Raw genomic sequence first — 9,305 nt, 5'->3', positions numbered from 1 at the left:
TGTGCTTACATGGAAACTTTACGTGGACCGAGAGGCAGTAGTTCATACAGAACTAGGGGATACTGCATGATGTAAAATCAGGAAAGGTGTTTGTCATGGTTGTATCCTTTTGCCATACTTACTCAGTCTGTATTCTGTGCAAATAATCCAAGAAGCTGGACTATGTGAAGGAGAATGTTGCATCAGGAACGGAGGAACACTCACATGCAGATGACACAACCTTGCTTACTGAGAGCAAAGAAGACTTGAAGCACTTACTGATGATCAAAGACTACAGCCTTCATATTGGTCCTTACAACTGTGCCAATAAGCAATATCATGATAAAAGGAGAAAATAAGGAAAAAAGGTTGTCAGGGATTTCATTTTACTTGGATCCACAGTCGATACTCACGGAAGCAGCAGTCAAGAAATCAAATGATGTGTTGCATTGGACAGATCTACTGCAAAAAGACCTCTTTAAACTGTTAAATTCAGAGATGTCACTTTGAGGAGTGAGGTTTGCCTGACTCAAGTCATGACATTTTCATTGCCTCATATGCATGCAAAGCTGGACAGTGAGTGGGAATACTGAGGATCAATGGAGACATTTGAATTGAGATGCTGGCAAAGAATATTAACTGTACTATGCATCGCCAGAAGAACAAATCTGTCTTGGAAGAAGTACAGCCGGAATGCTTCTTAGAAGTGAGGATGGTGACCCTTCATCTCAAGTGCTTTGGACTGGTCCCTGGAGAAGGGTCAAATAGATGGTCAGAGAAAAAGAGGAAGACCCTCAACAAGATGGGTTGGCGCAGCAGCTGCAGCGATGGGCTCGGGTGTAGCAATGATTATCAGAATGGCACAGGATTTGGTTCTGTTGTATTTGATGTTGCTATGAATCAGAACTGAGGCAATGACACCTGTCAACAGCTCCCCCGCGGTGTGGCTTTGCGTGTTGTTCAGGATTTTGACCCTAGGTGGCAGTGTGGGGTGCATAAGCAAGAGCTCGGTTCTGGGAGTTAGGGGCTGGGGAGCTCAAGGTCTCTGATGAATGAGATCATTCCCCATATCCTGAATTTCCTGGCTATTTTGAACTTTGTATGTTATATAAAACATTAAGTAGTCATACTGCTCAATTTGCCTATTAAGGGCATGCCACTTCCTGCACTAAGTCATATAATGCTGCTGTCTGTCAGTGTTTGACAAATTAAGGAACTGTTTGTGCCTGGCTATGAGGGACTTGGAAGTAGACCCCAAGCAAGACTACTTCTTTGTTTCCATGGCAACAACTTAAAGTTTTTGAGTTTGATTGTCACTGATGTCTGTTTTCTGGTGGGCCCTGAAGATAAAGAAAGTGTTGGTCATGAAAGAGGACGGTGTCCAGTGATTTCCTTAATTATAACGTGCAATACAATCACAATGTGCACGATCAAGACTCCTCTTTTTCAGGCAGTTCCATTTGAAAGCAGAGTGATGCAAACTTATCCTGAAAATCTCCTGCCTTATATGGGGTTATCTTTCTCTAAGTGCAAGAAAGTGAGCTTCACTTTTGCTGTCAGAGGTATGTACCGTCTGTCCAATAAAGCAATCATGTCCGCCCTGCCCCAGAAGAGAAAGTGTGCCATGGGTCTCCTGCTGTCCTCTGCCATGCAGCAATTCATGACTGTTAGTTTGACTTTTCTTTCCATCTCTCTCCTTGTTTACTCCCTTCCCCTTCCTTCCTTCCACTGTGTCTTTCCTTCCTGTTCCTCCCTTCCTCCCCTCCTTCACCCCTTCCTCCTCCTTCACCCCTTCCTTTCCTTCCTCCCTTTTCTCCCTCTCTCTTTCTGGTTCTCCCTTCCATTCTTTCTCCTTCCCTCACTCCCTCCCTCTCTCTTTTCTTTCTTTGAGTTCGAAGGGGACAGGCTTGGGACAAAGTTCTTCATTTGAATTTCTAGTAGAAACTCAAGCTTGTTAGGTTACCTTGGAAAAAAGACTTAACGTCTTTAAACCTTTTCTTCCTCATCTGTGAAACAAGGCCAGGAACACTTTTCTCACGCCACCAATGGGAGACTTCATTGGGTTATTGTGGGCAAATCACTGGGCATGTAGTATCATGGGCATCCAAGTGACCATTTTAACTTTGCCATAAGAGCTGAATAAATGGGAGTTATTACTGTGTGAAAATTCTTTAGATGGTGTAGTATAATTTTCTTTGTCATAGAACATGTATGTTGTTGTTGTTGTTGTTATGTGCCGTGGAGTCGGCCCCGACTCATAGCGACCCCTCCTTGGGTTTCCGAGGCAGTATCACTACGGAAGTAGGATTGCCCAACCTTCCTTCCGAGGAGTGGCTGGTGGGTTTGAACCGCCAGCCGTCTGGTTAGCAGGCAAGTGTCTTAGCCACTATGCTACCAGAGCTCCCCTTAGAACATGTATATGGTACTTAAATGAAATTTTACTTATAGCTGTTCAGAGGCTTAAGGACATTTTACTGTAAATCACAAGTCCATGCAATCCTGAGAAAAGCACCTTGGACCTGGGTGCCCACATACCATGCATACTTTGTGTCCTGGACCTTGGCCCTGCTTTTGGACCTCTTTTGCACCTCTTTTGGAATGTGAAAGTATCATCATTTGTATTTTGATCTAACTTGTTGGGCTCTGGATAAAAATGCAGCAAGAAAATCCCATTTTTTATCCTAATTCCATCCAGATTGGGCAAATAATACAAGCTTTGCCCAATGTGCAATTCTTGGCCCCATTTCATAAAAAGTAAAATTGTATATTTAAAAAAACAAAACAAAACAAAAAACCTCTAAAACATCCCTTTTCACTTCTTTCCTTACTCCAAGTATCAATTGACCTTATTTGTAATTCATTGTTTCTATTTCTATTTTTAATGATAAATATTCATTGACTTTCTCCCAGATTGGGTTATTTTTTCTAATCCATCCTTTAGAATTTGTAGATTTTAAGAAAGGGACATGTGGAGAGCATTCTTCTGAGAGCAACAGGGGAAGAGCTGAGGTCCCTGGCTGACAGGTATTCTCGCCCATCCTTTTCTGGGGAGTCAATAAGACCTGCTGGGAAGGTGCTCTTTGTTTTATTGTTTGCTTTATTGTAATTCCTGAAGGCCCTGAGTTACATCATCTGCATTATAAATGCAGGGATGATGGCCGGAGTGGCTAAAACCTGAGCTGATTGAGAAATAAGCCTGGATCAGGGGAGGAAGCATTTATCCCACACCACAGATCCACAAATAGCTGGGAGATCCAAGGAAGAGAATGAAATAACCTCTAAATTAGTCAAGTGCCCTGCGATCAGCTTTCCCAGAGTACATCCCTTATGTACGCTTTTGAACATTGGGGTAGTATAAACAGCAAGGCCAATATCACCTCTCAGGCTTGACCAAGGTTTTGAAAGGTGGTCCTCGACAGTGGACAGTGACTTTCACATTAGACCATACAAATAAATCACATTCCATTGGCAAAGGGGTACGTAAAATACATCACGGAACTTTAAAAGACTCATAAATTACATTGTACTTTATCGTGATGTCTTTAACCAACAGTGAAGTTGATGTGTGATGGTAAGTTTTTTCAAGCAGTTTAATAGAAATATTGCTTTCTCTTTAACTCACGTTCATATACTGAGCACAGAACGTCCAGCTGTGAGATTCGCCTGATGTAGAAAAGGACTTTGGTGTGAAAAGACTCTTTGTAAAACTGAGGAATGCAAAGATTGGGGGTGAGGATAGCCACTGGTTGCTCCTTATTCCTGGGTGTCCTAAGCTGGGCCTTCACTGAAGCATACATAGGCTGCTGTCGTTAGTTGAGGTCAATGACTCGTGGCGACCATATGCACAACAGAGCTAAACGGTGCCCAGTGGTGCACCAGCCTCATGATCGCTGGTGTGTTTCAGTTCATTGCTGGGGCCGCTGTGTATTTTGAGTCCTTTCCAGCCCAGGAGGTACGTCTTCCAGCGTTCTACTGGATGATATGCTGTTATGATCCATGTGGTGTTCATTGGCTAATTTTTAGATCTCTAGGTCTTTCTTCCTCGTCCGCCTCAATCTGAAAGCTTTGTTGAAATCTTCCCACCATAGATGGCCCTGGTGATATTCGAAATACTCATGGCATAGTTTCCAGCATCCTTCCTACTCCAAACTGACAGGTGTGACGAATTGAAGCATCTAAGATGGATTTAAGGAGAAATCTTTTTTTCTTTCTTTCTTACTTTATTATAACACTGAGTTTATTTCACATGTATATTTGTCTCCCCACCGTTCCATTTGTCTGACCACTTTACCACTATGTCCTATCATAGCATTCCATATATACTTAAAACCAAGCAAAGGGTGGAGTTCCATCTTTAAAAACTAAACAGGCATTTTGGACAACACATTCTTGGCAAAGGAACCTGGACAACAATTATCAGATATGGTAGGGAAAATTCTCACTTTACATTGTAAAAAAGGACAGCCAGATATCAACCGTTACAGAAATGAAATAAGATGGAAAATTTTAACAAACTGTTTAAGCTATTTTTTTAACAAAAGAGACTTCCTCCACTGCCAGAGATCTTGAATAGCCTCCTGGTCAGTCATCCAGAAGCAATTCGTCACATAATTGATGAATTTGGCTTCCACTTCGGAAAGAGAACCACCTTTTTTTCTATACTTGCTTGCATTTTTGCTTTAATGTCTTCTACAGAACTAGGTCCTTTTGGTGTTTTAGGAGTTTTTTCGTTTTTTGAAGGATTCTTGACCTTTTGCTCTTGGTGTGGATGGTTTTGAGTCTTTTCCATTGTGGTTTGATTTTTGTGTGTTTTGGGCTGGATTATCGTGTACAGATCTCTTCACTGGAGCTTTTCCTTCAGTTTCATCTTCATCAAAATCATCACCATCATCACCATCATCTTCATCACCATTGTCATCGTCTTCGTCATCGTCGTCATCATCACCTTTGTCAGCAGCAAGTTTTACTGTTTTCTTTGGAACCTTGTCACCACTGGCAGGGACAGGTCACTTTCCTGATATACTTAGGAGCCCCACATCCTCCTCCTCTTCATCAGCTGACTCTGCATCTTTTCCCACAGCTACTAAATGCTGCCCACTGATGTGCACAGGTCCTGAGCCACACTTCAACTGTAGACCACAGGTGGTGGTATTTCAGAGCCCCCAAGGGAGACTGTTGGCTGTATAGACATTTTCAAAGTTGCCTGTGTTCCTGTAATTGGGCTGCCTTCCTAATTCTTTGCCTCTGCTTCAACACTGTGCAATTCATGCTTTGCACCAGCCCCTGGACTGACTGTTGTTAAAAATAACTGGGGCTCATTTTCATCATTACCCACTTCAAAGAGATCATCTTTGTCAGCCTTTAGTTCACAACCAAAAAGATAGTTTGAGGGCCTCAGGGGGCTCATGTCCATGTCCATCAAATCTTCCATGAGGTGGTGGCCTGCGCTTAGGTGGGAGAGAAGAAGGAAGGAGATAAAGGACTATTGTCACTCAGAACAGCCAGGCAGGATGCAATCACACCAGAGAGAAATGTCCCTTTGAAATTTGTAATCATTCTTTGCTTGGCTCTTGAGCGCTAGGGTGTTCTGGAAACTAGGGTGACAATTGGTAGTGACTCTAAAAAATGAGATGAGTTAATGAGGTCTTTTATTATATGATTATCTTTTCTACTTTCCCATCTAATTTTCTGTAAGGTAATTCAACCTGTATTTTCTCCTCTCTTAATGAGAATGAATCACTGCACAATCTGTTTTAGGGGCTTTAATTGTTTTCCAAACATTGCAGATCTTTTCCAATAGTGCTTCCAATGCTAGACGGAATGTTCCCATTCTTGGAGAGTTTCTGCTTTTTGACGTTTTGAGTCAAATCTAATGGCAATGTTCTTGAGGACATCATTATGCAGATGCCGTCAAAGTCTGTAGATGTGAGTTCAAGGTAATAGGAAAGCCCCAGGCGTGGGAGGTGGGAGAGAGTACCTGCATGGTACTGACCAAAACTCTCTTGTTCTTAATATGAAACAGCACTGTTTCTTATTTTAAATTGTTCCAGTTAAAAGCATGAAAACATGGCTAGATCTTCATCAGGACCACTCTGCCCACTCTGTGGACACAGCCTTTGTTTCCTCCCCACTCTGTGGAACACAGCCTTTGTTTCCTCCCTTTGGATACTTTATAGCACGTGTCCTCAGTCACGTGACTGTTCTCCTCTTTCATCCTTCTCCTTGTGGTCACCAGAAATGTTACATTCTAGGTAAGTGCATCTCAAGAGTCATTCTGTCTACCTACTTACCTACTTATCCCTATCTATCTATCTATCTATCTATATCTGTCTATTTACCTGTCTGTCTATCTATCTATCTTCTATGTCTTTTCTTGTTGCCTTTGACTGTGCTGACAAGGGAATTCTACAGAACCCAGGCTCTTCCTCAGAGTTAGGACATACACACCTGACCCCGCTGCTACTTTTTGTCAGTGAGATGAGTCAGCAGGTCAACAACACACGTGTGTGTGCTACAAAATGGCTGCTTCATCCTTTCACCTACCAAAATCACTCAGAATCTTTCCTGTGGTCCACCTTAACCAGAAACATGTAAGAGAGGGGATTCTCAGAAATGTAGTTCCAACAAGCCAAGTTGGCCCATCACAAGGCCATCACAACTTATAAAATCTATGATGGTGGTGGTGGTAATGATGTTGACAGCAGCTAAAATTTGTTCAACTAGTGCTAACTATGTGTTACACACTGGGCTATACTTTTATTTTAAAACTTCTTTTTTTATTATTGAGGAAATGCATATAAAAATCATTTGCCATTTCAATATTCTTCACATGTACAATTCAGTGACAATAATATGTTTGTCGTAATGTTCCACCATCACCTTTATCCATTCTGAAATTTTCCTTTTACCTTTAACAATAGCACTAAGCATTGTCTTTCTCTCTCTGCCGGCCCCTGGGAACCACTAACAAACTTTGGTACCCATACACTTCCTGTTCTAGTTATTTAAGATTGGATCGTACAATGTTTGTCCTTTTGTGGCTGATAGTTCATTCAGCATAATATTTCTGAGTTCATTCACATTGCAGCATATGTCCAAACTCCGTTTCTCTTCATGGCTGACTGTTATTCCATCAGGAGCTCTGGTAGCGTAGTGCCTAAGGCACTTGACTGCTAACCAGAAGGCTCGTGGTTCAAACCGACCAGCCACTCCTCGGAAGGAAGGTTGGGCGATCTACTTCTGTAGTGATACTGCTTTGAAACCCAAGGAGGGGTCACTATGAGTCGGGTCTGACTCGATGGCAAATAATAACAACCACATTATTCCATTGGGAGCTCTGTGGTGTAGTGCCTAAGGCATTTGACTGCTAACCAGAAGGCTGGTGGGTCAAACCACCAGCCACTCTTTGGAAGGAAGATTGGGCAATCTACTTCTGTAGAGATACCACCTCAGAAACACAAGGAGGGGTTGCTATGAGTAATCCTTTGAGTTGAATCAACTGGAAGGATTATTGCATTGTGTATAGGTATCACAGTTTGTTTATCTACTTATCTGTTGATAAACATCTTTGCTGTTTCCACCATTTGACTATTGTGACTAGTGCTACAGTGAATGGTGGTGTACACATGTAAGTGTTTTGCATTCCTACTCTCGGTTCTTGTGGGTGTATACCTAGGAGTGGGATTGCTGGATCATATGGTAGTTCTATGTTTAACTTTTTGAGAAATAGCTAACTTTTCCATAGTAGCTGCACCATTTCAACGGCAATTGATGATGGTTCCAATTTCTCCGCATCCTTGCCAATACTTGCTTTCCGTTTTTTAATCATAGCTATCATTGTGGGTGTGGACTAATAGCTCTTTTTGGTTTTGATATGTATTCCCTATGACTAATGATTTTAAGCATCTATTCCTATGCTTGTTGGCCCCTTGTATTGTGTCTTTGGTACAATGTCTGTTCAAGACTTTTGCCCATGTTTTGATGGGGTTGTCTGTTTCTTTATTGTTCAATTGTAAGAGTCTTACATGTTCTGGATATATGTGATTATTTGATTTGATACGATGATATGGATGATTATATGATTATTTCATCTGATCCTAAGTGAAATCCTGTAAAGTAGATTCCATTATCAAAGATAAAGAAGCTCAGACATAGTGATCATGTAATTAACCAAAATGCATACAGCTAATAAATGGTAAAGCAGTGCTTGGAAGCCAGGTACCTTCCAAACAACTGTTTTCAAAATGTCACTTCCATAGCACACATGTTTTGGATGAGTGATTAAGTTTCTCACACATTAAAATGCCACTTTTATATTGAAGGGGAACAGTGTACGTTGTGTGTATGTTTAAACATTTGCTGGTAGGAACATAGATTTAGCCACTTCTCTTCAAAAACAACAACAAAGAAATTAGTAAATTTGAAGTGTTGAAATTTGATAATCAGGTGAGTAATTTATCCCAAGATAACTGATAAACCTCTAGTGGTACAAAAACATTGCACAACCATGTCCCATGTAACTACCAATGTTGTGATGATTCCAATATATTTAGTGTACCATTTTATAACACCAGCCACACCCATGGCGCCTGTAACACTCCGTACAGCCCGCTGCACTTGCTTGTTTACGAATAATACAGTGATGGAAATCCACTTATGATTCTCTCTCACAAACCTACTCTGAATCCTCTATTCTGGCCAGAACAGCTGTTCTATCAATGATTATGTTTACACTGTTTTTCTATAAAACATTGGTTTTTATCCAAGAAATAATTTAGTATTGAAACTGTAGCTTTCTCACAAAAAGCAGCTTTTCAGTGTGTTTCATTATTGATCGGGAAGCTGTACTACAGCAAAACACCATCCACATTAGCGGCATCTGTCTTTTCCTCTAACAGTCTTCCCACACTGCCTATTTATTCTAACATCTTTTTTTTTCTTTCAAATTTTCAGTAGTGTTTTCCATGTCTTTTAACAGTATTTGCTGACAAAGCCATGTGTTTTATTTCAGACATTTTTACTGCAGCAGAATGAACAGGTGTTTCCTAAACTTGTGGGGTTTTGTCTTTTATTTCTAAGTAAGAAACCTCAAAAGAGGCTTCTAAACATTTACTGCGCCTGCCCAAGCCATGGGATTTTCAGTTGCCTCATATGCATTTGAGAGCTGGACAATGAATATGGAAGACCAAGAAGAATTCATCCGTATGAATTGTGCTGTTGGTGAAGAATATTGAATGTACCAGGCACTGCCAGAAGAATGAGCAAACCTGTCTTGGAAGAAGTACAGCCGGAATGCTCCTTAGGCATGAGAATGGCCAGACTTCTCC

General features: G+C 41.2%; 1 pseudogene; it reads right to left on the bottom strand.

The window, feature by feature from the left end:
- Positions 1 to 4,502: 4,502 nt before the first annotated feature.
- Positions 4,503 to 5,410, bottom strand: LOC103209700 (annotated as a pseudogene).
- Between the last annotated feature and the right edge of the window lie 3,895 nt (positions 5,411 to 9,305).

Source organism: Orycteropus afer, unplaced genomic scaffold (assembly GCF_000298275.1).
Source record: "Orycteropus afer afer isolate SDZICR_OR568_19922 unplaced genomic scaffold, OryAfe1.0 scaffold00516, whole genome shotgun sequence".
NCBI classification, from domain to species: Eukaryota; Metazoa; Chordata; class Mammalia; order Tubulidentata; family Orycteropodidae; genus Orycteropus; species Orycteropus afer.
This window is presented reverse-complemented; position numbering and strand designations above follow the sequence as displayed.